A 27,010-nucleotide genomic window follows, 5' to 3' on the forward strand; every position below is an offset into this window, starting at 1 on the left:
GAGTAGTTTCTCACATATATGTGCAAGAAAAAAGGGTCTGTGTAGGGGTTTTTTTGTTTTGTTTTTGAAAGCAAAAATGTGCTTTAGAGCACACAGGGGCGCTCACAGAACATCAGACTAAAACGTCTTTGAAAAGCTGCATCTTTTCTGGGGATGGCACAGCTGCCCTTTGCAACTTCACTGTGGTCCCAGAAAAAAGATGTGTTTGGAGTGCAAAGCTCAGCACATCCCTTGGTTTATTACTTTTCAGTTGCTGCTTTTATTCTGGACTTTTTAAAATTGTCACATGGTTATGCAAACAGACCTTCCCTTGCAGAATGCAACTCAGCTTCTCCTTCCTTCTTTGCAGTCCCACCCCATCTTCAGCTTTATTCCAGAGGGTGCTGGTGAGTGCAGGGGAATCACAGTGATAGCACCTCCTAGTTGGCAGCTGGATTCAGTCTGCTCTTTTCTAAAATCAGGAAAGAGGTAGATTTCAGGTTTGGCAGACCTACTTTGTTTTTTTTTAACTAGAACGAACTATGGCAAACTGGAAAGATAATGACACTCCACACTGTATGTTATATATGATGGGATTTTTGATCTTAAATTATGATGTTGCTACGTGTTATGTCATATTTTCCATATTGCTAGAGGCAACAAGGTAAGTTGGCAGTAGTAATGGTGGTTGAGTCCATATTCATTGGTAGCCTCGTCACCTTAACAATCACAATGTGGCTGATGTACCTAAGAGGGGAGTTTAGTGGAAATGCTTAGGATGAAAGAATGTTGGGATCTGGAATTTGTTTTGGGTATGAGAACTAGAAAGTGTCCCCAGCCCATCCATACACTACTCCATTGCTGGTTCTTCCAACCTTTCTTCATTTCAAGAGCATAATTAATGGCAGGAGGGTACTCAGTTTGCTGCAGCTATTACCAAACTGGGGATCAGAAATCCATAGTGATTGATCTGAAATCAGTGAAAGGTGATGAGTGTTCTGCCTTTTGCCCAACTCTGTACTAATCAAAACTGTTGCATTCAACAGGACATACTGCCAGGAATGTGAGCAAAAGATTGGAGCCCTGATGAATTATCAACAATTAAATGGCACATATAACTAAAGATGCAATTTTTTACAAACACGTGTATCTTTTAATTGTGGGCATTAAAAAAGCTACTGTAAAAGCTATGTTTTTAATTTGCTCTGAAGATGTTTCCCTTCCTGGAATCTTAAAATATCCTATTGGGCAAATAATGTGGTCACTTTCCACGCCAAAGTCACTTACTGTAATTCTTTTATATTACAGCAAGTGGCCATGTCAGCCTTTTTCATCACATGCCAGTTATTTCTCATGCTGAGAAATGGCATATAAGATAATCAGTTAGTTTTACATCAGACGTTATTTTCTCTTGCGAACGTTATTGTTGTTAATCACTTTGTACACTACTTTACGGAAAGCAGTATAAGTACAAATACTGTGGAAGAGCAGGCCGCCTAGCAAAATCGCAGGCCCCTGTGCTGCCTTCTTTCCCTCCCCTCTGAGCCTCTTCCCCAGCGTCAGCCCAGCAGCGTTGCCAGTAAAGCTGCAACCTTGACACAGGTGTGGGAGGAGACATGTGTTTTGGAGCTCTGCAGCCACCAGCAGAATGAGTACAGCAGCCAAGGAAAGAAGGTGCTTTTCCTGCAGATGGAACTCATTAGGGTTGTACTTCACATTTCTAATTTGGAGTGCCATTAAAAGGGATTCTAAAGATGACTCACTGAAAATGGGTAAAAGTACGTTTTACTTCTTCTAAGCTCTGCCTTGTCATTTTAATAAGAAACTGGTTTATTCTATATTTATTTATTTCTTTATAAAAGAATTCTCACCAGAAACATTGTATTCAGTTGTTTTTCCTTTCTTCTGTGTCTGTATGCATATGTTCTGTTGATGATTCCTGGTCCATTCTCACTTCATCCATATTTATGGCTCCGTTTCTAAAAGGCTGTTCCTTCTGATGATAATTTTTCAGCTATGGCAGGCAAGATCACTGCAAATCAACACAATATTTCTTCTTTCTCAAGGTATTAAGCCAAGTGCTCAAATTCAAGCCAAATTGGCGAGCAAAAGGATGTTTCTCATGTAATGTTTCACTGTGAATATAGAACTTCACTACTTTTGTTTCCAAAAAAATTAATATTTCTGCAGCACACCTGAGAAGATACAGATTGATCCTTCCTGCCTTCCCAATTTAAAAAAGGAATATTTTACAGGCTCCTTTGAATACAAGCCATAACCACATAACTCCCACTCAGAAAGCTAGATAAAAGATAGGTGTTTTGTCACTGACCTCAATGAAATGCAAATGATAACTATACATTGCCAAATTTCCTACTCTGAATAAAAGATTATCAATTTTTAACTTTCAAGTAGAAAAAAAAACAGTTGGGGAGGAAATATTGAGCATTAAGAATCACATGTGACAAAACTGGACAAGGTTTCTATGTACTTAATAGTTCAGAAGAAGTGGATATTTTCTATGTCCACAGAATTACAAAAAGTGGCACCGGTGCAAACTCCGTGGTCACCTATGACCATGCAACTGTATATAGTGTGTCTGACAGTCATCTCTGCTGCAAAGTATCCTTGAGAAAATGTGCAGGGAGCAAGGCAAGATGCTTTTAAACGCACGACCAAGTTCCCGGAATTCTTCCATTGAATGCCTCCTTGGTTGCTTTATCCTGTCTTCCATTGGCTTCTTTAAGCAAATATGGTTCTTTTAAAAGAAGTCTCCTTAGAACTGACCTTCTCTTAGCAACTTTATCAACACAAATATTAACAACAGGACAGAAACAGGACAGACTTCCTACTTCAGCTTACCTCTCTGATATTCCCTGTTGGTCTCTCATCCAAGCACTAAACAGAGCCATCTCTGCTTAGTTTTCCAAGATCTGCCAAGGTTGGCTAGGTGTGGTCACCTAGCTAGACAAAGATCTATATAGACCGAAGATATTGGGAGTGGAGTTTCAGAGGGGGAGCAGCAGAAAAAAGGAAACTTTAAGTATCCCATCTCCCTGCCACTTTTCTGCTGCAAATGTAGCTTTTCAGAAAAGACAATGTGTAGGGCTGAAGCTGCTGCCAAGCTGTTCATGCATGTGGTTGCATGCATGTTGCATTGCAGTATGACGTTTAACCTAAATCCTAAAAATAAGCCTTTATTTTCTTATGATGACGCTACCAACCTTTGCACTCTTTGTTCTATATTACAAGAAAAATGAACACGGGGCCATGGGGACAATAATTTGTCTCCTACAAGGGAACAAGTTTCATCAGAGGAGAGAAATTTTGCACTCCACAATTATGGAATGGGGGTGGGAAAATGTATTGTCCTGGTATTCACCACAAAAATGTCAACCCCTTCATGCTTCACAGCAATCTCTATAGGGAGTTAACTTTATTAGTGGATGTGCATGGCAGGAGTACGTTCATATGGTGGCTTCAGGATGGAACCACCTACCTTTAGAAAACATTATAAAATAATTATTTTCACTTTCTCAGATGTGAATTTTGGTTACAGTGGTCACAAAGAGTTATAAATTGTTCTACTGACCCACCCTGGGAATACTGCTATAATATATCATTTTCCTGGCAACTCCATAATAATAATCCAACATATCACGAAGTACTTTTCTGGTTGCCAGAAGATGGACCTGACAGTCCCATTCTACTTAAGAGGGGGAATAATTAAGACAGAGTGCCAAGGAGTGAGCAAGTCTGTATGGAGACTATATTTTGGGGGAGAACAGATGGGTGGGTGGGTGGAAGGAAGGACTACAGTCTATATGCTGTACTTTATGGAGATTTTGTGTGTGTGCAGCTCTGAGCTTCAGAAACAGAATTTTGACCCTCTCTTAGCCACAATGGCCAACACCCTGGCAGCTCTCTGAGTGCTCTGACTCTGTTACCTAATCTCCAGCTGTGGGCCCTGCTTTGTGCCAAGTCTCCTTTGGCTCTGTCTCGCAATAATGGTTTCTGGAGCCCAGCCAGGGACCCCTGCCAGTTCCAGTCACACTCTGCTAATGCAAGAGGCAGAGTTTATTAATTCATCGCCAAGGCCTATTGTCTCTCACTGCCTGGCTGTTTATTTACTCCAGCTGATGGGGCTACGTTTATGCAGAAACAGCAGGCCAGTAAGGGGGTACTAATTAAAAATTGTGGCCCCTTCTCATGGTGGAGAGGTGGGATCCTTTTGCACTGTAAAAGTTCAGAGCTTCTCTTCTCTTGAGTTTCTTTTCCAAGGAGAGGCCGAGGAAAGGTTAATCTTACCACTGCATCCTCCTCTAAAGTGCCTTTGTTTCTTTTCTGAGTCACATTGATTTATTAAAAAAAAAAAAGGATCAGCAAAAGATTGAAAATTTAAAGTGCTAATCTAGAAAAGAGATAAGAAAAACTGCAGTACTGTACATAAAACTGTAATAGTAATAGTAAAAAGAGGCTTTGGAGAAACTTTGACCTGCTTTAACTGTCTCATAGATGCCTTTCAAGGAGACTAGTCATGGCATTAGATGATCAATACCCTAAACTGCAGCCTTTCCCAATGCTGTGTTCTCCAATATAGTTGATGATAGCTGCCATCATTCCTCCTAGCATGGCCCACGGCCATAAAGGCTGTTGGTAATAGGAATTGTAGTCCAACACATGGAGACACCAAGTTGGAGAAATCTGCCATGATTTGATGGCATTTGAAATCAGCATGTGGAAATAGGAGCACATGCAAGACTGCTGTAATGGAAGGCATGTGTGAGGAGGATACTGGAATGGAAGATCAAGGCTATCAGGAGGGAGGGGGAGCATTCCAGGAGAGGTTACAGGGCAAACCCTCCCTCAGCCCACAGCAGGACCATGAGAAGATGAAGAAGCTGAGACTAGCCCTTCCCTAGAGTCTCACGGGGTATATCCACTTGTTGCTTTAGCATAGATTTAGTCTGGCGAGATTCTGTCTTTAGGGTGTAAGCAAATAAAGGAACTATACTGGACTGAGCTGTGTCATCGTTGTTCTTGGGCTGAGCCTGACAACCGTTTACATATAGTAAATGCCTCAACCTTGTCTTACCTTGATTATTGGAACAGAGGTAATTTTCACTGCAGAGCTAGCTCTGGGTCTATGCAACTATATATGGTCCCTTGTCTCCCTAGCATCTTTACCATATAGGATTTTATTGTCTCTCCAGCCTATTCCATTGGTTTTCCCATGACTTTTGCATCTCAGTGAGAACATCATTTCTACTTCCAATATGGATGGCCAATATATCAGAAGCTGGAAAATAAAATATTTTGCCAGTAAAGAAGTGGTACAGAGAAGCCCCCAACTTCTTCACCAAACTCATAGTTGAAGTCATTATTATAAGATGTGGTGATCACCGCCAGCTTGGATGGCTTAAAATGGGATTAGACAAATTCATGGTGAATGAGACTATTACTATGGCTGTATGCTACCTGCAGGATTAAAAACAGCAAATCTCTAAATACTAGTCATTGGGAACCAATAGCTGGAGGGTAATGGCCTTATGTTCTCTTTGCAGCTTTTCAGAGGCATTGGGTTCACCAATACTTGATGCCAGAAGCCTTTGATCTGTTCTAGCAGAGTTTATCTCACATGCTTATGTTGGTGGAGAACTTGAAAGGTTGACTATCATCTATCTGATAAGACAGTGAGTCAGGATGAGTGCTGTGCCTCATTTGCCCCAAATCCATTCAAGTGGTTTGGTAAACTCTGTTCAGGAGACCTTTTGAAGTTTACACCTTTTGACTGGCATTTTTTATGTAGTGATTAAGGTGCTGCACTAGAAACTGGGAGACTGTGAATTCTAGTCCTCCCTTAGAAACAGAACCCAGACAGGTGATTTTGGGCCAGTCACTTTCTCTCAGCCCAAACACCTTACAGGATTGTTGTGGGAAAAACAGGAGGTAGGAGCATTAGATATACTGCCTTGAGTTGTGAAAAGTAAAGGTGGGATAGAAATGCAATGCAATGCAGTGTAATGCAGAAAAGTGGTGCTTCAGTTGTGTGTGCTGTTCTTTGGGTTGATTTGATTCTGATTCTTCTGGCTATTTTCAACTAGTTTAACATTTAATTTCCTGTGTTTGTAATTTTAGACCTACAGTAGACTCCCAGTGATGCACAGGTTTTTCAAAGGGCCTTTCTGCAGAATTGTAAAATATGTTTACAATTAAATAGCAGAATTGTAAAATATTTCTCAGCAGTAGATGATTCTTATTAATGAATAGTCTAAAAGGAAGAACAACAGGTTATACATGTAATAAATAGCAGAACTTGGGAGTTCTTGAGATGGGAGGTTCTTGGGATGGGAGCATTATAAACACTGCCGAGAGTCACTTTTTGTGAGGGTGACCATATAAATGTGATTAATAAATAAATAAATAAATAAATAAATAAATAAATAAATAAATAATAACAGATCACCAGAAACAATTGTCTTATTCTGTATTGCAGGGACAGGGAATATGAGGTCCTTCAAACTACAACTCCCAGCTTCCTTCATCACTTGCCACTGTGGTGAGGCAGTGGGGAATTGTAAGTCACTTGGAGAGCTACATATTTCTTATCCCTGCTGTAAGCAACAGAATTGCCAGTCTTATCACTCTCTGAGCGCAGTATTTTCCTGCTACAGTAAACATTAAATTACTCAACCATATTTTAGCCCGTGTGATTGGTTGTATGGTTTGGTGTGACACAGTATGGCAGCCTTACATGAACAAGAAACAATAAAGTTGATAACTATTACTGGCCTGAATGCAACTTGAAATAAGACTACAAAAATATTCTAGCTGATGTCATAGGGCAGGGGTTCTTAAACTGGGGATAATTTGGGCATATCCTGGGGGTAATGGAGCAATCTGTAATTGCTTGTTTGGGAGCTGAGGATCTAGTTTGGGACTGCCATTGCTGAGACACTTATGTAAAAGATCATTCTGAGTTTTTTTTTTTTTTTTTGTGGAGGTAATGACATTTCAGTATTCAAGAGCAGGAAAGGGGGTAATTGGGTCAAACTGTTTAAGAACTACTGTCATAAGGAGTCTTGGGTTATGGGGAGTTAATGGGTGCTAATTTTCATAAACCTTGCTGAAGTTGTACTGTACTCTTTTAAAACCTGAATTCCCCATCTGTGGGGAAGTCTCTTGCCAAATTTGAGACAAATGTGCCCTTGATTTATACAGAAACTCATTCTCTGGGGACCAGAAGGAGCCAGCCAGAGGAAAATTGGAGACTTTGGGAGCCAAGAGCCTGCCAGTGTGGAAGAATTTGACTCTTCTATTGCCCATGCAGGTCCAGATTCCAACTTGAACTCTTCTGGGTCCCCTGAATGTGCAGGAACAACAAATTGGATCAAGAGTCAGAGACACAGAAGCCCAGGCTGCAGGAAGAAACTCCTTGGGATAAATAGTCCGCACTCTGAACTGAGCATATGCAGTGTAGTTGGGTTAGGGTGGAGGACTGACATTTTCAGGAAAAATATGCCTTTTGAAGAAGACCCAGTGTTGAAAAATAGGGTTTGGCCTTGAGCTGATTCTATGTTCAGCTGCTAAAACTCTTGCCTTTTTCTCTAGGATTGATTACTTGAACATAGACCTGGTGGGTACTCTGACTTTGCTCTTCTCTGTTATGCTGGGGTCTTTGGAAGGCTCTTGCCATCTCAGCTGGCTCTGGGGCTATTGGTTGAAACTAGTTTTGGATCAGGAGGAAAAGGGTAAGTTCAAACTTAGCAAGCCTTATCTACCTGTTAGGCACAGCAACTCCCCTCTGAGAACAGATTGGGAGTGGGCTGGTTGTTGGGGCATTTATTGGTCTCCAAAATAGATCAGTCTATGGCTGAGCCAGGTTAGCTAGCTAATGGAGCTTTAAAAAGCATTTAGGATGAAAGAGTGGGAGACAATGAGATCATATCGTGAAGTAAATGGCACTATTAAGGATTTCTTGACTCCCCCTCCTCCTCCTACATGACCTTGTCTGCTGTGCCAGATGATGTGACTGGGGTGACCAATGGTGTTTAATCATGGTCTACTCATAAAGGTCACTCTGACTAAAGAGCAGAACCATCCAATACTGAATCCAAATATCCCCCTGCCCACCCTCTGGATAAATAATCCAAACTATTTCTGCCATGGTGTTGCCATTTGGAGCATGCTGACACTCGTGAGAAATTGACTGGGACCACAGTTTTGTTGGCACAGAGATACAGAAAGCAGGTTTAGACCAATCTGCTTTGCTCTACTTAAATTATCCCACTTTGCCTCAGAATTCAGACTTTAGCTAAATCCAGTGCACACCCTAAATTAATACTTAAATACTGTTATACATTTCATTAACTGCTATGTATATATTATGAAACCATATATTTGGAGTAAAAAGGGAAGCCCGTGTTTAATTCTGAATGGTATAAATCAGAGTTTGAATATTGGATTAAGGCAGCCAGAGATTTTAAAAAGGCATCAAATACAAAGAAACTCCACAAGAAAGGAAAAATGCTTTGGAATAGAATTTTTGGTAAGAATTGGACAATAGCAGGGAAAACATAACAGTGCTTAAAGCATTTATTTTATGAAAGGCTGTGATTTCATGAATTGAATTACTATTATGCTAAACCACATCTACATTCCCTGTTAAATATGATTGCAATTTGCATTCACCACAGAATGTTAGAGGCTCTTTGCTACAACACCCTTACTCTGCCCCCACCCCCTACCCCCTATGCCCGATAATAAAAACTCAAACACCCAAGTCAGAATTTTTGTAGGCTGCATCTGAGTGCTCAGTGGTTCTTCTGTTAGGGCAGTGTTGTCCAAACTTGGCCACTTTAAGATGAGTGGACTTCAACTCCTAGAATTCTCCAGCAAGTCCACTCATCTTAAAGTGGCCAAGTTTGGACAACACTGTGTTAGGGCATATCTCTGTTTTGTGTGCACACACATATTCTGCTGGTTCTGTGCCACTGACAAATACCTAACCATCCCAGCTTTTGGGGTCAGCCCTGATTCTCATATGCCACATTGAGGCTGATAAGATAATTGAAAATTCTATAGTATGAAAATATTGTGTATGAGAATTCATTAATTGCCTCCCCTCGCTAAGCTGTCCCTGAAGAATCCAATGTTTCTTTCTTATAGCCATTTCATATATCTATTTCGCTGAATCTTTTGAAGAGCCTGCATACAATTACTCCAGCTGACTGTAATGCTGTCATAATTGTACACAGCTTTAGAAGAATTTTATTGCCTTATTGATTTATGTTTCAGGCCACTATTAATATCTGGGTCAAAAAGCAGAGGATTACTTTAATTTTTATTTTAGTTTTTCCTTTTTATCTTGCTCATCATCCAGAGAATTCAAACAAGTATGCATGGTTCTCTCCAGCACAATACATTAGGCCAGTGTTGTCCAAACTTGGCCAAATCTGTGGAGTTGAAGTCCACTCATCTTAAAGTGGCCAAGTTTGGACAACACTGCATTAGGCTAACAGATTTCAGCTGGTCCAGGGTCAGCCAGTGGGCTTTCTGACTGGAGAGGAGGATGCAGATTCCAACCTTTCCCATCTTCTTCTGACAAATTAAATATAGTAAATTAAATATATAACATCAAAATAATGCCATGCAATTCAGCTATCATATGCAAAATTCAGCTTTCAGAACATGCATACTCTGAAAAAGCAGAGTGAGATTTCACATGGAATGTTTTTAGAGTATCCTACTATATAATTTACAGATATGTAAAGAACTATACACAGTTAGTAAAGAATTAGCCAAGGAGATTGAGGGAATGTATGTGAACTGTAAGCATCATCCTATTCAATTTGAGCAGTGTGTAATATTTATAAAACCAATGAGATGACAACTTTTCCAATCCTCCTGTACCTTTTTCTCCCGGTTTCACCAGTTCCCCTCTTTCAGTTCTGTCAGGTAGTAAGATTATAAGAGCTTCTCAGATTTTAAAAATGAAACCCAATGCAGTGTTTTGGTTAGGATATTCAACTAAAACTGGAGAAATCAAATATCAAATTACACTAATCCAGAAAGGTTAACTGGGTGACTTGGGTCAATCACTATCTCTCACCCTAAACTACCTTACAGAGTTCTTGTGAAAGTCCATTTGAAGACAGGAGTTGTTACTCCCAAGGTTTGGCTTATGGTCACTTGCTCTCACACACACAGCCTGTACAGGCACATGGATCTTGCAGCCCTGCCCCCCGCTTTCTATCTGGGTTTTCCAGATTGGCGCAGCTATAGCATACAAAACACACAGCCCTGGTCAACAGCCAGGAAATAATTAGAAATACATGCAAATCAAATCACTTCCAACTGAACATTGAGGCACGTCAGGTTCTGATACAATATACAAAAACTCAATAAATTCCAAGTGGCAGCAAAACTTTACTAGTTACAATGTGCATTTGTTCTCTCTGTCACACACACTCATACCCACTTACCCATGTTGTTCTCAACTAAACTGCCAGGCACTAGCTAGAGCAGTGTTTCTCAACCTCGGCAACTTTAAGATTTGTGGACTTCAACTCCCAGAATTCATCAGCCAGAGGAATCAATCCAATCAATACAGTTTTGATTCTATTATTCTGTCCCACTTTATCATCATGAAAATAGCAAGGATGGGATTATGCAGACAGACCATGGGTTGCTTCTCAAGAATTAGAATCATTGATTTGCATATCATGGCAATACATGGTTTATTTAACCATGGCTTATTAAATAAGCAACCATTAGCTGAGTTTTGTCTATCATATGATCTGGTTGATTTTGGCTTAGTGTTTAGTGCAAAAGAAGGCTCAGATTTTGCTAAAAAGTGTGTCAAAAATGTCTTTGCAGGTACCTAATATTTAAAAACCATTCCTATCATTTATCTATAAAGCTTATATCTACAGGCAAGATTGTATTTCAAGCAGTATCTATGCCTGCTGCCTATACTGTCCACTGAAAACTGTTAATGGGCATCTTCTATGGGCCTTTCCCGCCGCCCATGATGAATCTCCACCCATCCTTGAATTAGCAGAAAACTAGACCAGCTGAAATTTGCAACTCCTTATCCTGTCTCTTTTGCCTCTGTTTCAAATTACCTGACTTCCTTCCAAGGTAACAGGTGACCAAGCTTACATCCCTGGAAGCTTCCCCTGGATGGGTCAGAATATGGAGGAAAATACTTTTAGCACTAGTCCAGGTAAGGAAAGGCCCCCTTATTATGCATGAACTAGCAGTATTGGGAAATGTGGTGAGCAGGGTCTGACCAAGGATGGGAAGATACTGGGAGAAACTTGATAGGGCTTGCAACTGGCTTTTAGTGGTATTTGGTCTTTATTCTAACATTTTTAGAAGCATGTTGTCATGGTTTTTTCATACATTAAGGGAACACCCCTGTTCTTTAAAAGGCGAGGAAAAATCTATCAACTATTATCTGCATCTCAGTTTTTCTGAAATATTAAGTAGCAAACTGATCCAATGAGGATTTGTTGCCATGTCTGATTTTTCTCTCACTTTTTTCATAGCTGCAATACCTCATTAGTTAAATATTCCTTTAATAGTGTACCTAAGTTATATATACTATTTCAAGCCAAAGAAAAATGGATAGCCCAAGATATTTTATTGAATTATTTCAGGTTTTCTTTACCTGATACTTTTCAGGTATATAGACTACAATTCCCAAGTTGGTCTTCTGGCATTCTTTCTAGAAATCATGGTACTTGTAGTCCAACATATCTGGACATGACAGTGGCTAATATGTTTGGTCTTTTATTTATAATTGTTTCAACATCTACTAATGTACAACTTGATTTTGGAAGAAATGTTGTTCCAGGTAGCTCATATCTTGATCACATGATATTATTCTCTAGTTTTTTTCTCAGACATAGGAGCTGGGCACTAACCCTATCGTGATTTCATTATAAAAGGTAGGGTCAAACCCTGTAAAGGAGTTACTCAAAATAGGTGTGTTAAGGTTTCCAGGAGCTTAATACATTTATCTTGGGCATTATTGTGTTTAAAAACACAGACATACAAAATTGACAGTATCCTGCCAAATTTCAGTGGAACAATCTATTGCTTGCAGACGATGTGTTGTTATCCTTTCACTAAGCCACTTTTTTCCCAAACCACAGGAGTTAAGTCTGTAAAAAATACTAAGCTAAATATAAGCAAACCACATGTTTGGCTAAGCATGATATGGAAGCCATTGCCATTCCATACCCATGAATCCAATACTATGAGCCAAATTAGAGGTATTTTAATTAACGGTGCTGGTTTTGCACTTAGCTGGATCTGCACAGTTCACTAAACTGTAAAACATGGCTTACTCAACCACAATTTAGCTATGCTCTGCTTTTGCTTAAATCTGGAATGGGAACCTGGGGTGCTAGGTGATTATCAAGTCCCATGCAACAGGGCAAGACCAAGGAAGCAAGAACTACATAGATTTATTGGTCTGGAGTTAAATACAGAATCTTGGAAATCATAATAGGAATTTTCCAACTTCATTTATAGTGCATTAATTAAAGTAGAGTCTTTTTAAATACCTTGAGATTTTTTCCCCCACCTGGCTTGAGCAGCTGTTTATAAATAAGCTGCCAAGTGACTTGCCCACTATCTGTTCCTTTCTTTTCCAGCTTGACCACAATCTCTCCCAGTGATGGGTTGGGGGTTTTATATAGGCATAGACCCATAGGCTTACTTCCCTTCATATGTACCTATCATGCAGTGTCTATGCCGTGCCGAATCATAACAAAGATTGCTTTGGTTTAAGCTTTGTTACATATGAGCCAAGACACTGTGGATTACTTATAAAAGAATGATGACTAATCATGATGCAAAACCTTAGGAAGTTACATATGTGTATAGACCTAAGTTCACATACATCACCTCTTCCTTCCTGTTTCCTGAGCTAGCTCCATCAAGTGAGGCTGTACCTTTGGTTCTAAATTGGCATTATGATCAATTAATTGTGCAGGAAGTGGACAGTGTTTTGAAATGTCGACCTCCTTGCAAGACCCACTGAGTTGAGCCTGTTCAGGAAAGAAGCCGGAGCGTCAATAAAACAGATGTGGAAACCTTAAGTGTTCAGAGTTCTCTCATCCAGTAGAAATTTGGCCTGAAAGAAGTAATGCCCTAAGATCTCATTGCTATTTTGAGAAATAGATGTGCTGAGTACTGAAATCAGTTTGTTTTAATTAGGAAAAATGCTGAGCTATAGGTATCAAAAAGGTGGCAAACTCTGCTTTACATCAAGTTAAATAATATTGCTTCTAACAAAAACATCCTCATCTTTAAAAACTAAACAAAAAAATTGTAATGTGCTTTATCAGTGCATTGCAGGGTAACTCTAGTTTTCAGCATGCTTTGAAGTGCCTTACATTTTTCACTCTGAAGAAGTTCTTATGATCTCCTTTTCTCCAGTTAATATTTGGTCTGCTTTTGTATCTTCTCCCATTAAAGTAATAGTTCCCAAATTTAAAGCTTTTCTTTTCAAGACTCCGCCAGATTGTCTAAGTTTTCTTAAATACTCATTTCCTCTGGCACTTGTTCCTTGCTTATAGTTAAGCTAATGTGGGGGGAAAAGATTTCTAGATTGAAATTTCCACTCTGTAATCTTTATTTTAATATTGTTTAATTCTCATGTTTCTCTGAGCAGCATATGTACCTGCTTTGGTCTGAACTTGTTAATTCACTTGAAAACATTTAAATCTTTTCTGGCGCTTCTAAAAATTTTCCTTGCTGTGCAAAGACTTCCATTTCTCTTTGTTGGCTTGCACAATTTTGGTGGTGTGTGTTCTTGGTTACCCAGAGGATTTCTCTTTTCATACAAATCCCTCATTCTCATTCTACACAGATTTATTTACAGTCTGTAATAAGTGTTACATTTTGTTAAGAATGAGCTAAATGCAGTCTAAGAGGCCTGAATAGGTAGAATTGAACTTTTGTTTTCAACCTCCCCCTGCCTCCCATTTAATCCTTTTTATTCAAGATCACAACTAATGAAAATTAGTTATTGTCTGTATCATTCAAAGATCATTAGGAAGGTGGATTCAGCACTAGATAATCTGAATTTGCTGGCAAGATCCATGACATCAGAGATGGAGCATTTTGTTAGACTGGGGAAGGAACAGTTTGCCCAAGGAGACTGGCTTTCTCTTAACCTCTAGGACCAAATCATAGAAGTGACTGTGTTAGCCATGTTGCCCAATCCTGTGCTCAATCAGGAATTCATTAAATAATCCTGACACTTGGGTGGCCTTCCAACTCCCATTTGAAAACCTTCAATGACTCCATCACTATATTAGGTAGGTAGTTCTGCTCTTTAACAGCTATTATCATCAGGACATTTCTCCAATTATTCAACTTGAAATGTCTTTCTTTTAATTTCATCCTGCTGGTCTTGTCCTGCTGTCAGTTTCAGCAGAGGACAAGTCCATCTGCCCTTGACATGACAGCTTGTTAGATATCTGTAGACCAAATATCTTGTATACTCTTGTCTTTTGCAAGCTAGTCATACCTAATTCCTTTAAACTTTTCTTATAGAGCTTAGTTTCCAGACTACTTATAATACTGGTAACCCTCCTCTGAGCCTATTCCAGCTTCTTCATGCCCCTTTAAAAGTGGCATTTCTTGAATTGGACTCAGAACTCCATGTGTGGTCCAACCAGTGTAAAGAACAGAATTACCTTCTCCCATAATGTAAGTCCATTTCTTTACAAATGAATTTGATTTTTCTTATTGAACAGCATCCTTTTGGATTTGGCCCAATGTTCAAGCCTGTTGAGGTCATTTTGATTTGTGATTTTGTCCCCTAAGATATTAGTCAATCCTCTTAGCTTTGTATCATCTGCAAATTTGATATGCATCCCTTTCATCTGATCACCTAGAAGATTTAGAAAGACATTGAATAGCACTAGGCCAAGGCAGGAACCCTGCAAAACCATTTAGTACTTCCCTCTAAGAGGAATGCAGAACCATCCAAGAGCACTCTTTGGATAGAGTTGTTCAATCAGTTGCACTATTGTCCAGCCCACATTTATTCATCTTGTTCACAGGGATTTCAAGAGAGGCTTTATCAAACACGTTACCCAGATCAAAGTACACCACATCTACAACATTTCCTGGTTCAACAGGCTAGTTATTCTGTTATAAAAAGAAGAGTAGTTCAACAAAACTTGTTCTTGACAAATCCATGCTGGCTTCTGGCAATGATAACATTTTTTTAATGAAATGCTCACAGATATGCTGCTTGGCATTAATTATTAACGTTAATATTCAGGAGCTCAAGGCAGCGTATTTCAGTTCTCTGTTTTATTCCCACAGCTTTTTATTTAGGTTGAGCTTACAGAGAATGACTGGTCTAAGGTCATCCTATGATTTTCAGTTTCTAAGGATGGATTTGAACCAGACCCAGTCCAAAATGTAATCCTATTTTTTGAGTTAGTCTCCCCAGTCCTAGTACTACACCTTTAGTACTACCCCGCACTTGCCCCATGAAGACATCAAACTAACTAGCCTATAGTCTCCCATGTCCTCCCTCTCCCCCTTTTTGAATACTTCAGCTATGTTTGCTCTTTTTCAGTCTTCTGGCACTTCATAAGTACTCTATGAGTTTTCAAAGATTATACAGTCAGCAGTTCTGACATCACTTTTATAGCTGTTTCAGAATCATGATGGATTATTTCTATATCTCTGTCCATCCTGAGCTAAATTTCCCTCCTCAAATATATTTGGAAATGTTTTCCCCCAACTTATTATATTTTGTGCTCCTCATCAGAATCTTACTCTGATCTGTACTCTTCCTGTCTCTATCCCTACATAGTTCAGCTATCAGTTTGTATTTCTGATTAGTTTTCAACTCCTGCTTCCATCTCCTTTTTGCTTTTCAGGTTTTTAATGAAATCGTTATTCATTCATACTGGCCTTTGAAGTGTTTTTTTTTTTTCATTTTTTTCTTCCCATAGAGATAGTCTGTGCCTATGCTTTCAATATCTAATTTTTGTTTATCCTATAAGATTCAAGCGATGGCATGTTGTTCACCTTTTGCCAGAGTGCATTAAAACCTGTCTTCCTGAAGTCCCTGGAGCATGTCCAACTTCTTTCAGCTTTTCCTCCCCTAGTTATCTTGAATTCCAGTATGATTTAATTGCTTTTCCCAAAAATGCCTAACACCTTCAGTCCTTTGATCAATTCCTGTCTGTTGGTGATCAGGATTAACTCCAGATAACTGTCTTCTTTCTTCTTGGAAAAATGAAATTGTCTGCAGGAGAAATCAGAAATCTGTTGGACCTCCTGCTCCAAGCTGCTATAGTTTTCCAGCAGTATCAGGATTCCTGGAATGCACAAGGGAGAAGAAAAGAAGCAGTTGCAGCAACAATGTGGACCAGCCTAACAACATCAGAGCAAGATGTCCAGGTGATCTCTCTCTAACTCTACTCTCAGCAATGAACTGTAAATATGTGCGGAAATTCAAGAGCTTATTCAAGGAAGAAATAGGTAACTACTTAGCTCCCATGATGATGATTATTTTATTCAGAATTCTGTGTGGGATTGATTCTTTCCTTTTTTCCTGTGTATCTCCTTTTCTAAATTTTTTTTTATACCTAGATATTTGGTTTTGTTGGTTCAAAAGGGGAAATTCTCATTAAAACCTTCACACAAGCAAGACTGCAGCGATGCATGGAAACTCCTTGTATTTTTTCAGTTGATTGTTTCTGGGCTTTGGTTGGGAAGATCCCAAGAACTTTCTTTCTGTTTTCTGAAATCTGGGCTGAAGGGAGAACTCCCCACCAAGACAGACTGGAATGAGTCAGAAAGTTATTCTGTTGCCAGCCTATCCTAAGTGTATTTTATCAGAAAACCCTAGGAAAAAAGTTCTGTCAGCAAGATTTCAAATCAACACTCCTCCCTATTCATAACACAATGTCACAAAAGTTTGACGTTTTTGACATGGACAAAAAAGAGCTGGAGTCTGCGATTACATAGTTAGATAGATACACAGTACATCCACATTGGACAAAAGTATTTGTTATGGAATATATACCATAAGTGTGATAATAGCTATTTTCAGAATCAGAGGCAACATATTTTGAATATTTCCTGAGGAGCCAAAGAAGAGGACTATTGATTTCATGTATTCTCTCCTTATTCCAGAGGGATTTGATTAACCATTATGGGAAATAGGGTACTGGACTAGAAGGAAGTCCGGCCCATCAAGGTTTTATGGTTTTTCTTGTATGACTGCAACTCCCAGCATGTCTTTCCACTTGCTGTGCTGCTGGGGGCTTCTGAGAGCTAGAGCTTCACAAATTTCTCAGTCCTGTCCTACATGTGAATTTTAGCCTGACCATGGATACAGTGGTACCCCTACTTACAAACTTAATCCGTTCCGTGACTCTGATCGCAAGTCGAGGTAAATTTTCCCATAAGGTTCAATGTAAATACGGTTAATCCATTCCGCCCTCCGAATTTGGTCACACCCCGAAGCAAATTTTCCCATAAGGTTCAATGTAATTACCATTAATCCATTCTGGCGTCCGCAGACCACGCGTCGGGTGGAAAAGCGCCCGCGTGCCGCACGGCGGGGCGGCAAAACACCCGCGCGCCACGTGTCGCGCGTCAGGCAGAAAAGCGCCCCCACACCGTGCATCGGGGTGGTAAAACACCCGCGCGCCACCCGTCAGGGGCACGGTGGGGTGGCAAAACGCCTGCGCGCTGCGCGGCGGGGCAAAAAAACGCCCGTGGACCACGTGTCGGGGGCGGAAAAATGGCCGCAGACCACGTGTCAGGACGGACAAATGGCTGCGGACCACGTGTCAGGGTAGAAAAATGGCCGTACTTCGAGGCGGAGTTCACACATCGAGGTAAATTTTTGGGGCCGGAGCTGGTCGTATCTCGAAAATTTCATAAGTAGGGGCGTTCGTAAGTAGAGGTACCACTGTATTTTAATTTTTATGCTTTTGTTGTTTTGCTCTTAATTACTGTAACTACCAATTCACATTGATTGCAGTGGGTATGTGTAAACAAACAAAGATAGAGACAAAAGGTCATATTCTATAGCATCTTTTTTAGAATTTTGGAGAAACCAGCAGAAATTGATAGCCTAAAGTTTAATAAATTTTTAGGTCATGAGTTTTTGTAGCCGTTGTCATCAGATCCTGAGATGTATCCAAGAAATACGTTGCATCTTCCTCTTTCTTCTTTTGCAGCATTCTCTAATGTGCTATCATCTAGGTGTGTTATGTTGTGACTTTCATAATCTTCAATGAGTATAGGCCATCCTAGCTGGGAATCTGGGGGACACATCAGGAGACACCAGAGTGGGAAAAGCTGTTTTGCTCACCTCCACCCTTGATATTGCCATAATTTATGCCACCAGACTAAACATTCTACAAAATTCAGGATTTAACAAGATAGAAGTTGGAAGGAACCATTTAGATGATCGAGAATCCAAACTAAAGCACCCTCAACCGAGGGTGCCTCAGTGGGTGCCAGCATCTGCCCAACCTTGCCTGAGCTTAAAAACTAAGCATGACTGGGCCTGATTAGTACTTGTATGAGAGATCACCCAGAAATTCCAGGGCTGTAGGCTAAATGGAAAAAAAATAAAATAAAATATGGAAGATGAATAGTGGTAAACCTCTTCTATATAGTTGCTAAGACTATTGCATGGCAGTGTCTATGTCATCTCCAGGAATCAAGCTTGGCTTAAGGAAATCTTTACATAAACAAATGGCTGCTTAGCATCTCCTTTAATACATCTAATGGAGTAACCCTTGGGTAATTGGGGCTAGATTGCTCTTACCTATAATTAAAATCCATTATTCCATGCCTTGCACACTGAAATCATAGAGAACAGATCTTCACCTTCTTCTATGTGTCAGTCTTTCAGGTATTTGAAGGGTGATGTCAAATCCCTCATCCCCTCAGACTTGTCAAAGTGAAACATGCCCAGCTCTTTCAATCTGTCTTCATGGTACTTAGTTTCTAATCCCTTTATCAACCTCACTTCCCTTCTCTCAATCTATTCTGGTTCCTCTGAATCCTCCATAAATGTGGTGCTCAGAATTGGATATATACTTGTAGTGGGGTCTTAGCAATGCAGGATAAAATGAGATAATTAATTCCCTTCATTTAAGAATTATACTACTGTATTGTTAATGTAGTCTGAAATTGTATTCATTCATTTTGTAGTCACATAAACAATGTTAATTCATATTCAGGTTGTATTCAACTGCTACTATAAATTCTCTTTCACAGTCCTATTATCAAACCTGATATTCCCCAACCGCTACCTGTCCATTTGATTTCTGTTTCCTAAATGTAGAACTCTGTATTTGACTTTGCATTTCTTAAATATCATTTTGTCATTTGCAACCCATTTCTGGTGGAGGTAACATAGTTTTGAATTTTACTTCACTCTTCTAAAATGTTAACTATTTGGGCTATGCAAATCCTTTGAAACAGATGTTTCAGAATGTATGGGAGTACGTACAAAACTTTTTTTTATTGTTGAAGCAGGCAAGTCTTTTTTCCAGAACTGCATGACTGCTTAAATCTGTCTCCATATGCAAAGTGAAGTGACTATGCATGCAGAGGTAACCATGAGGAGCAGCTTCTGAAGCAGCTGCGTAAGCCTAGAAAACAACATGACTGCTTTAATTATTTGAAAAGAAGTCTTTGTACAAGCTCCCACAGATTTCAAAGCACTTTTTAAAAAATTTGCACAACCCAATTAGTTATTCCTCACAAGTTTGGATCATCTGAGAATTTGATAAGACTTCCTTCCATCTTCTTATCCAAGTAATTAATACAAATGTTGAAGAGTACTGGCCCAGGATTGAATCTTGTTGCACCACACTTGATACCTCTCTCTAATTTACTGAGGAACCTTTGATAAGTGTGAGTATAATTTTGAGTTGGCCATGAATCCACTTAATTGGTAAGTCCAAGACCACACTTAGCTTGCTTATCAGAATATTGTGGGCCAACTGCTGAGCTGAATTCAAGATATATTATGTCTACAGCATTCCTACTATCTGCTAGGGAAGTGACCAAATCAAGAAATGAGATAAGGTGAAACTAGCAAGATTTGTTCATGACCAATGAATACTAATTTTGCTAGCATTATTTTCAAGGTTCTTACTGCTCAGTCATTTATGAACTGCTGAAGAATCTATCCAGGTATCAATGTCACACTGACTAGCTTCTGTAGTTTTCTGGATTCTACTCTCCCTCCCCTTCTGAAGATAGGGGTAACATTTTACCTACCTCCAGATATTGGGTGTTCTAACCATTCTCTAGTATTTTTTAAACACAGTACACCCTGAATGAACATATTTAATTCTAAAGTAAATGCTAATATTCTTAGTCTTCCACATGTATAGATTGCTTCACCCCTGTTTCATGAAATATCTGGAAAAGATGACTGCAACAGGATCTTTAAAAATGAGGATAGCCAGCCTCTTGATATGGGGAGGCTTCATTGGCCATTAATTGGAAAAAACATTGAAGAGGAGCCTTCTTAATTTCATAGCACAATTTGTTAATAAAGATAGACAGTTTCTATAAGACTCCAGAATTTTGAGAAGAAGAGGCTTCATATTAAATTCATGGGAGTTTGGCCTCAATTAATTTTCCTCAAAAGCTCTGTGGACAGAATCCTGGCAGATTTTCAGGGAATGAAAAACATATTGAATGATTGGGAAAAGCAGGAGGAAAACTTAGTGTAATACTACGGGAGCATAGGCAATGTTGCCATTTTTGTTCTTCCTGTTATGAGTCTATAAATTCAGCATTCATTATAATTCAGTATCCATTTTGCTCTCCCAAGCTTCTAATGGTAACTGAAGCTTCAGCCTTAAACTTTAGAAAGCCCATTAAACCCGGTGGGACATTCTTCTGAGCAAACAGTCAAATGAGTTTATGATGTTATTAACTGAATCCTTGCAGAAGTGCAAGGTTATACTAGGAAAATTCAGCCCTGCTCACTCAATAACAGCAAAATGTCACTGGACACATCCCCTACAGTCCTCAGATAAAACAAAAGTAAGCATGACTCCCAGGCTGGAAAAAATTGCTAACCTGTGTTCTAAAGCAGTGCTTCTCAACCTTGGCCACTTTAAGATGTGTGGACTTCAACTCCCAGAATGAGTTGAAGTCTACACATCTTAAAGTCGCCAAGGTTGAGGAACACTACTCTAGAATGCATTTCTACAGCAACAATTCACCTTAGAGTTTGGAATGCCATGTTATATAAGTTAGCTATACTGTTTGATCATGTCAGCCCCCCTGTACACATTACATAGATGGAGGGGCATGTTGTAGAAGGAGGTAGCGGACCCCATCTCTGATATACAGAGTTCCGCATCACATCATCCTGGAGTTGGAGGTAGATATGTGCATAACCTGCAGAGCTCTCTTTCTCTTGAGATAACTGTGTGAAATGTTCAGCACTACTGCATGGCCACAGCAGTATATAACCTCAGCCCTCTCCTTAGAAGCTATGCCTTTTTATGCATAGAGGAATTTAATACATGATTCAGTTTTCTGATGAGACAGTATCATGTATATAAGTGTGCCATCTCTGTAAGGACCCCAAGTCCTCCCAAGCCTAATCACCACTTCTTTTTTCCAGTAACAGATCAAATGCTGGGGATATGGATAAAAAACTGACCTTAATCTTCACAGACGGCAGTGGAAAATAGAGATCTTTTATACAAATCTGAACATCATCCAAAATAAACATATATGGTCTGAAATAATTATAGCTGTACGTTTCAAGGTTTATATGAGAAAGGGTGCCAAGAACTGATCCTTCACAACTGCTAAATACATATGAAGATGAATTGCGTAGTGAGGTGTAAGGATGTCTCCTTGTAAACCAGGATGACAATGGGAAAACCAAAAGCCTGTAAGCCCAAAAGACCACATGTGGTTACAGATGTACAAAAAAATCTTTATTTTATTGCAACTTCAATATCCTAATTTTTGGTTAATTCAAAATCACATTCAGAATTATGTACATCTGAGTTAAAATAATGGATAATTCTGTGCCAAAAAATCTATATAAATTAATGCAAACTGAAGAGCTTGTTTTGCATTTTATTCTGCAGTTGTTGGCATTTTCCACTGAACTCAATGAGCCTTACATGTCAATTATGCTATTTTCCAGTTGCTAATGAGCAGGAAGGTGGTAGAGACTGAGGCCATCCCTGGCTTATGAGGGTTTTTTTTTGTTTTTTTGTTTTTTATGGGAACTGGTTATGGTTGTTTTTGGGGAAGGGATGTTTTGGAATGTGATGTTGGTAGAGGAAATGGAGGCTGCCAAATATATATGGGATATTTCAAGCAGACAAGACATGGATCTGATTTCCTGGAGCTGAACAGTGGACATATTGGATTGGATGGAGCCAGTTTGGGGGCTGTGAATTGGAGAATGGTGATAAGAGAAAACAGTGAAAGATTTTGTGGACATGGTTGGTGATGGCTTACCAGCTGAGGCATCACTGATGTCAGTCACTTTTCAATACTTGTTGATGTGACCTGGATTGTCTAGTGTAACGGCAGCAAGCAAGACTGCTGGTAGAGCTGTATTGACTAATGAAGTCATGGCTGTGGGAAAATTTTGAGACATAGGGAGGCTCCAGGTGGTGGAACAGTGATGGCAAGTGATAGGACATCCTTGATTAATTATGAGTAGTTTATTATGATTACTGGGATTTAGTGGGTTTTATGTGTATTGTGGATACTTTATTCATAACTGCTTTCGTTTTATGCCCTTAATTACTATAAACCACTGAGATTACTGTTGATTGTGGTGGGTATAGATTTGTTAAATAAAAACCAGTAGGCATTCTTCACACATTTTTAAGAAAGCTTCTACATCAGCTGGGACTAGAAATTTTAATGAGGTTCTCAGAAAGTTAAAACTTCAATGCTGAGCTCATTATTGTATTCCATGTTGTATCCTGTGTGTTCATGGATTTGTGGCATACAACTCCATCATATTGCACCAATTAGCACATTTAGAAATACATCTGAACTCTTTTCTGTTAGTGCTGCTATTAATAATAGCTTGTATAGGCCACATCTGTTTGAAGAGCAGGTGGCAGCTGTGGCTTGGAGGCCCTTTGCACAAATCTATCTTGGGCACCAATTATGCCCATTCCTGGACCAGGAGACCCTACTCATAGTCACTAATGCCTTAGTCACCTCTCATTTGGATTACTGCAATGTACACTACATGAGGCTGCCCTTGAAGGCCACTCAGAAGTTACTATCACTGTGCCTGCATCACGGAAAGTATTCCACCCCCAAAGATCTAGGTGACCCCAACCCTACCTCCCTTTCAAAAGACTCTCCCTCTGGTACTGGGTCAGGTTTTTGTGCTTGTCTTGACTATTTTTGATTGCTTTAACTGGCTAAAGTTGCCTCATGCATTATAGGTTTTATTGTGCTTTTAATTGTTGTTGTTATGTGTTGTTTCTATCTGTGTTCTGTCTGTCTTGAGTTGCATGTCAATTGGACAGATATATAAATAGATCTAATAAATAAATAAATCTTACATAGTGCACCAAACTCATGATAGAAATTGTTTATTAAAAAATGAGGTCTAGAAGCAAGGTAAGGGGACCCTGAAGATCCTCCTTGGATATCCTTAGTTTACAGCCAGCCTGGTTGTTGGATGTTTCCTTGGCACTACAGGTTTTATTTCTCCTCTTAGTGCCTTTGTCTAACACTATTTGTTCTCCAAATGTCCAAAACTATACTAGCATGAAATGCTGTTCCCATTGCTAATCCCTGTCCTGCCACTACTGCTTCTGTCACTGCTAGTCGTCTCTTTTCTCTCCAAGGAAATGGGTGTCAAAGCATTTTTGAGGTTTAGCATCCTTTAAGGCTACTTCTGGATGGTGTCAGTGTAAGGGAAAAACACTTATTTAACCATGGTACAGCTGAGGTTGATTTAAGGCAAGCTCCCTTTGGGCTGGGGATGAGATGATGGCACCATCATAAAGACCCAGCAGGACAAGAAGTTGCCAGAAACATGCTTGTGCCATGGTTAGGTGCATGCATGAAAAGGCCCAGAGTCTAAGAATACCTGACTATGGAAACGGAGAGTAAGAAATTTGCATTCTGAAGCAGTTGGATTTAAGTAGAGAGATACTGGGGACTATCCAGCAGGTATACTGCTACTGGCCTTTGCTTATATTTCCCAGATACTGCTTCCTTTCATTCTTATTTCAAGTGAGTATATTTAATTTGTTTCTTCTCCCAGGTACTGAGGTTGCCAACTTTTGAACTGAGCCATATCTGATGCAGCTTCTTACTACCATGCTGTGAAAATCTTTGGTTACCGATTTCCAATAATTCAGGTTGCACCGAAAGATGGAAAAATAAACCCACTCATTTTTCCCTAACTAGTTCTTATGTCTGCCTGCTTATCCCCGAAACTAACTCTCTTCTCATTTATTGTCTAATATAGTTTCACATTTGTCTTATGTCTTAAAATGTAGTAATATCACCACTGATCCTATGTTTGTAGTTCTAACTCATTGTGGCAATGTTGTACAAATAAAACTCCTTGAATGTGTAAATGCTAACTTGGAATATGCACTTAAAAAATTTTAAAAAGACAAAATTCTCTCAAGACAAGCACAACTGTAGGTGACTATATGGGTGTCTCAATGAAATTTTCTTGGCAGCAGTTTGGAAGTGATTTTTCTACCTTCCCAGTCTAGCCTATATTTCTGGGTTTCTGGTGCTTTCCCTGCCACATGTTAACCAGTTCCAACCTGCTTAATTATTTTTGTGATCAGCCAAGGTTGCTATGTGCTGCAGCCTACTGTGATAAGCAACTCACTGACCTGTCCTAGCAACAAATCATGACCTTGGCATTATCAGCACTGTGCTTACATCAGCTGAGCTAATGGACCAGCTGGAATAGATATGCTGGATCTGCTTAAACCTGAAAATAAGAGAATTTAGATCAGAGATGAGAAGCCTAAACATGGTCTCTGTTTCAATATTAGGTACATTTCTAATATTCCATCAATTTCAAATTCAAGAGAGGAAAGAATGGGCAAAAGATTAGTTTTATTGTGTATAACCTCAAAGACATATAAAGCAGTGTTAAAAAACACAGTAAAAATGTAAATTACAACTTAGAGATGTCATGAGGTACAATAAAAGCAACAGTGTGGGGGTGGTTCAGATGTTTCCAATTTGAATCAATTTTTTAACAAAACATATAACTATGCATATAAATGATCATTGGTTGACTTCTGGGGAAGCAATGACGAACTGCAGATGGCTCTGCAAGAGTAGAGCCGACAGCTGCAGCGCAAAGAGAAGTTGGTGAATGGATCAACTCCTCGTAACCCCTCTCCAAATTAAGGAGAGAACTAGGATTGCCCAGAAGTTTGCTTCATACAGAGGCTCCCCACAAGGAGATCATAGAATAGCAATCTCCAGTGGATTTGAGAGCTCTGGGAACTGGGGGAGAATCATCCTGTCTAAGTTGCAGTTCAGTGCCTTCAAAAGGACACTGGGTTTGCCCACTTCCTCTCTTAATTACTTTAGGAAATTGCTGGTTATTGATTTTTTGGATGTTAAGAACCTTCTGAAGGGCAAGTTTAATTATGCTGGGAGAGCTTCCTTCTATCCTGGATGAAAGAAGCTTCATGTAAGTTTAAGGACTAAAAAGAATTTTTTTAATTTTGGGGAAACAGCAAAAGAGGGACTAGAATGTTGATTTTGGAAAGTTAAGAGGCAGACGGACTTGAAAGAATATTTCCTGTGGGTTGTTTAAAATTTTATAAAAGTATATATGAAGATTTTGAAATTAACTGTAAGAAATCGTCCTGTGGGAAAGTTTTGCTGATTGGAAAATAAACGTATAAGAGGGAACCAGAGAGAACTAAAGTTTACAATTAAAAAAGAGACCTATTAATACAATAGAGCAATATTATCTGACTATAGAAGAAATTAAAGCTGTCTGGGAACAATGTACTCAGAAATTACTTTCAAGATTGCCTGCCACTATAAAAATGGATCTAACAGAGGCTATAGAAGAGGAACAGATTTTCCTGGACAAAATAGAGACTGAGGCTGATTTGAATGTGGATTTGAAAATAGGTTTTTAAAAAATGCCAGACTACAGGAGCAATATGAAAAAAGGTGATGTGGATTTGAAAACAGATTTTAAGATGACAGACTATAAGAGTGATATGGAAAAAGATTCCACAATGGATTTACAAATGAAACTGGCTGATGTTTTAATAACTAAAGGAGACATACAAATAATAAATCAGAAGGATAGCCTTCTTATCTTGGATTTACAAAAGGGACATGTTAAACTACTGAAGTTGTTCCTGAGAAGAGACAAAGAGAAAATGATAAGAAATCAACTTTTGGGATATTATTGATGGGATTAAAGATCAAGCTTTTTAAAAGTAAATAGAAGGAATACAAAGTGAATTTATTTGACCAGGGTTAAAATATAGATGTTATGGTTTCTGGTAGCTATTAATGGAATTTCTTTTTGACCAGGACTGAATGATGAGGCTGTAAATGGGGAGAGATTTCTTTTGCTCTATTCCTCAGAGAAAGGGATAAGTTGGAATACAAAATGGATTTATTTGATTAAGGTTAAAATATATATGTTATTATTTCTGGTAGCTCTTAATGGACTTTTGCTGAATAGGACTGAATGATGAGTTTTTATAATTTGTTTATTGATAAAAGATGAGATATGAGAAGAAGAGATTTTTTTTTAATTGAAATACTAGAGAAGGTGTTAAGTTACTGAAGTTGTTTATACTTGTCTGGAGGGAGGGAGGGAGTCATTTTATATATCTTTTTTCTTATTTTTTTCCTTTTTTTCTCTTTGCACATTTTTTTCTTTTCTTCCCGTTTTATATTTTTCTTAGTTTGTATTCGTCTTTTACCTTTATACTTGTAAACTTCAATAAAATTACAAAAAAATAAATTGTCATTGCTT

General features: G+C 39.0%; 1 long non-coding RNA gene across 1 annotated transcript; it reads left to right on the forward strand.

The window, feature by feature from the left end:
- Positions 1 to 1,587: 1,587 nt before the first annotated feature.
- LOC112541363 (uncharacterized) lies at positions 1,588 to 27,010 on the forward strand. The gene is made up of 5 exons (XR_003085368.2): positions 1,588 to 1,757; positions 7,591 to 7,730; positions 11,122 to 11,206; positions 16,277 to 16,425; positions 24,287 to 27,010. It is a non-coding gene; the product is annotated as an uncharacterized LOC112541363 (long non-coding RNA).

Source organism: Python bivittatus, unplaced genomic scaffold (assembly GCF_059951505.1).
Source record: "Python bivittatus isolate LINGU-HERP-01145 unplaced genomic scaffold, Pbiv_v1 ctg000480_np1212, whole genome shotgun sequence".
NCBI classification, from domain to species: Eukaryota; Metazoa; Chordata; class Lepidosauria; order Squamata; family Pythonidae; genus Python; species Python bivittatus.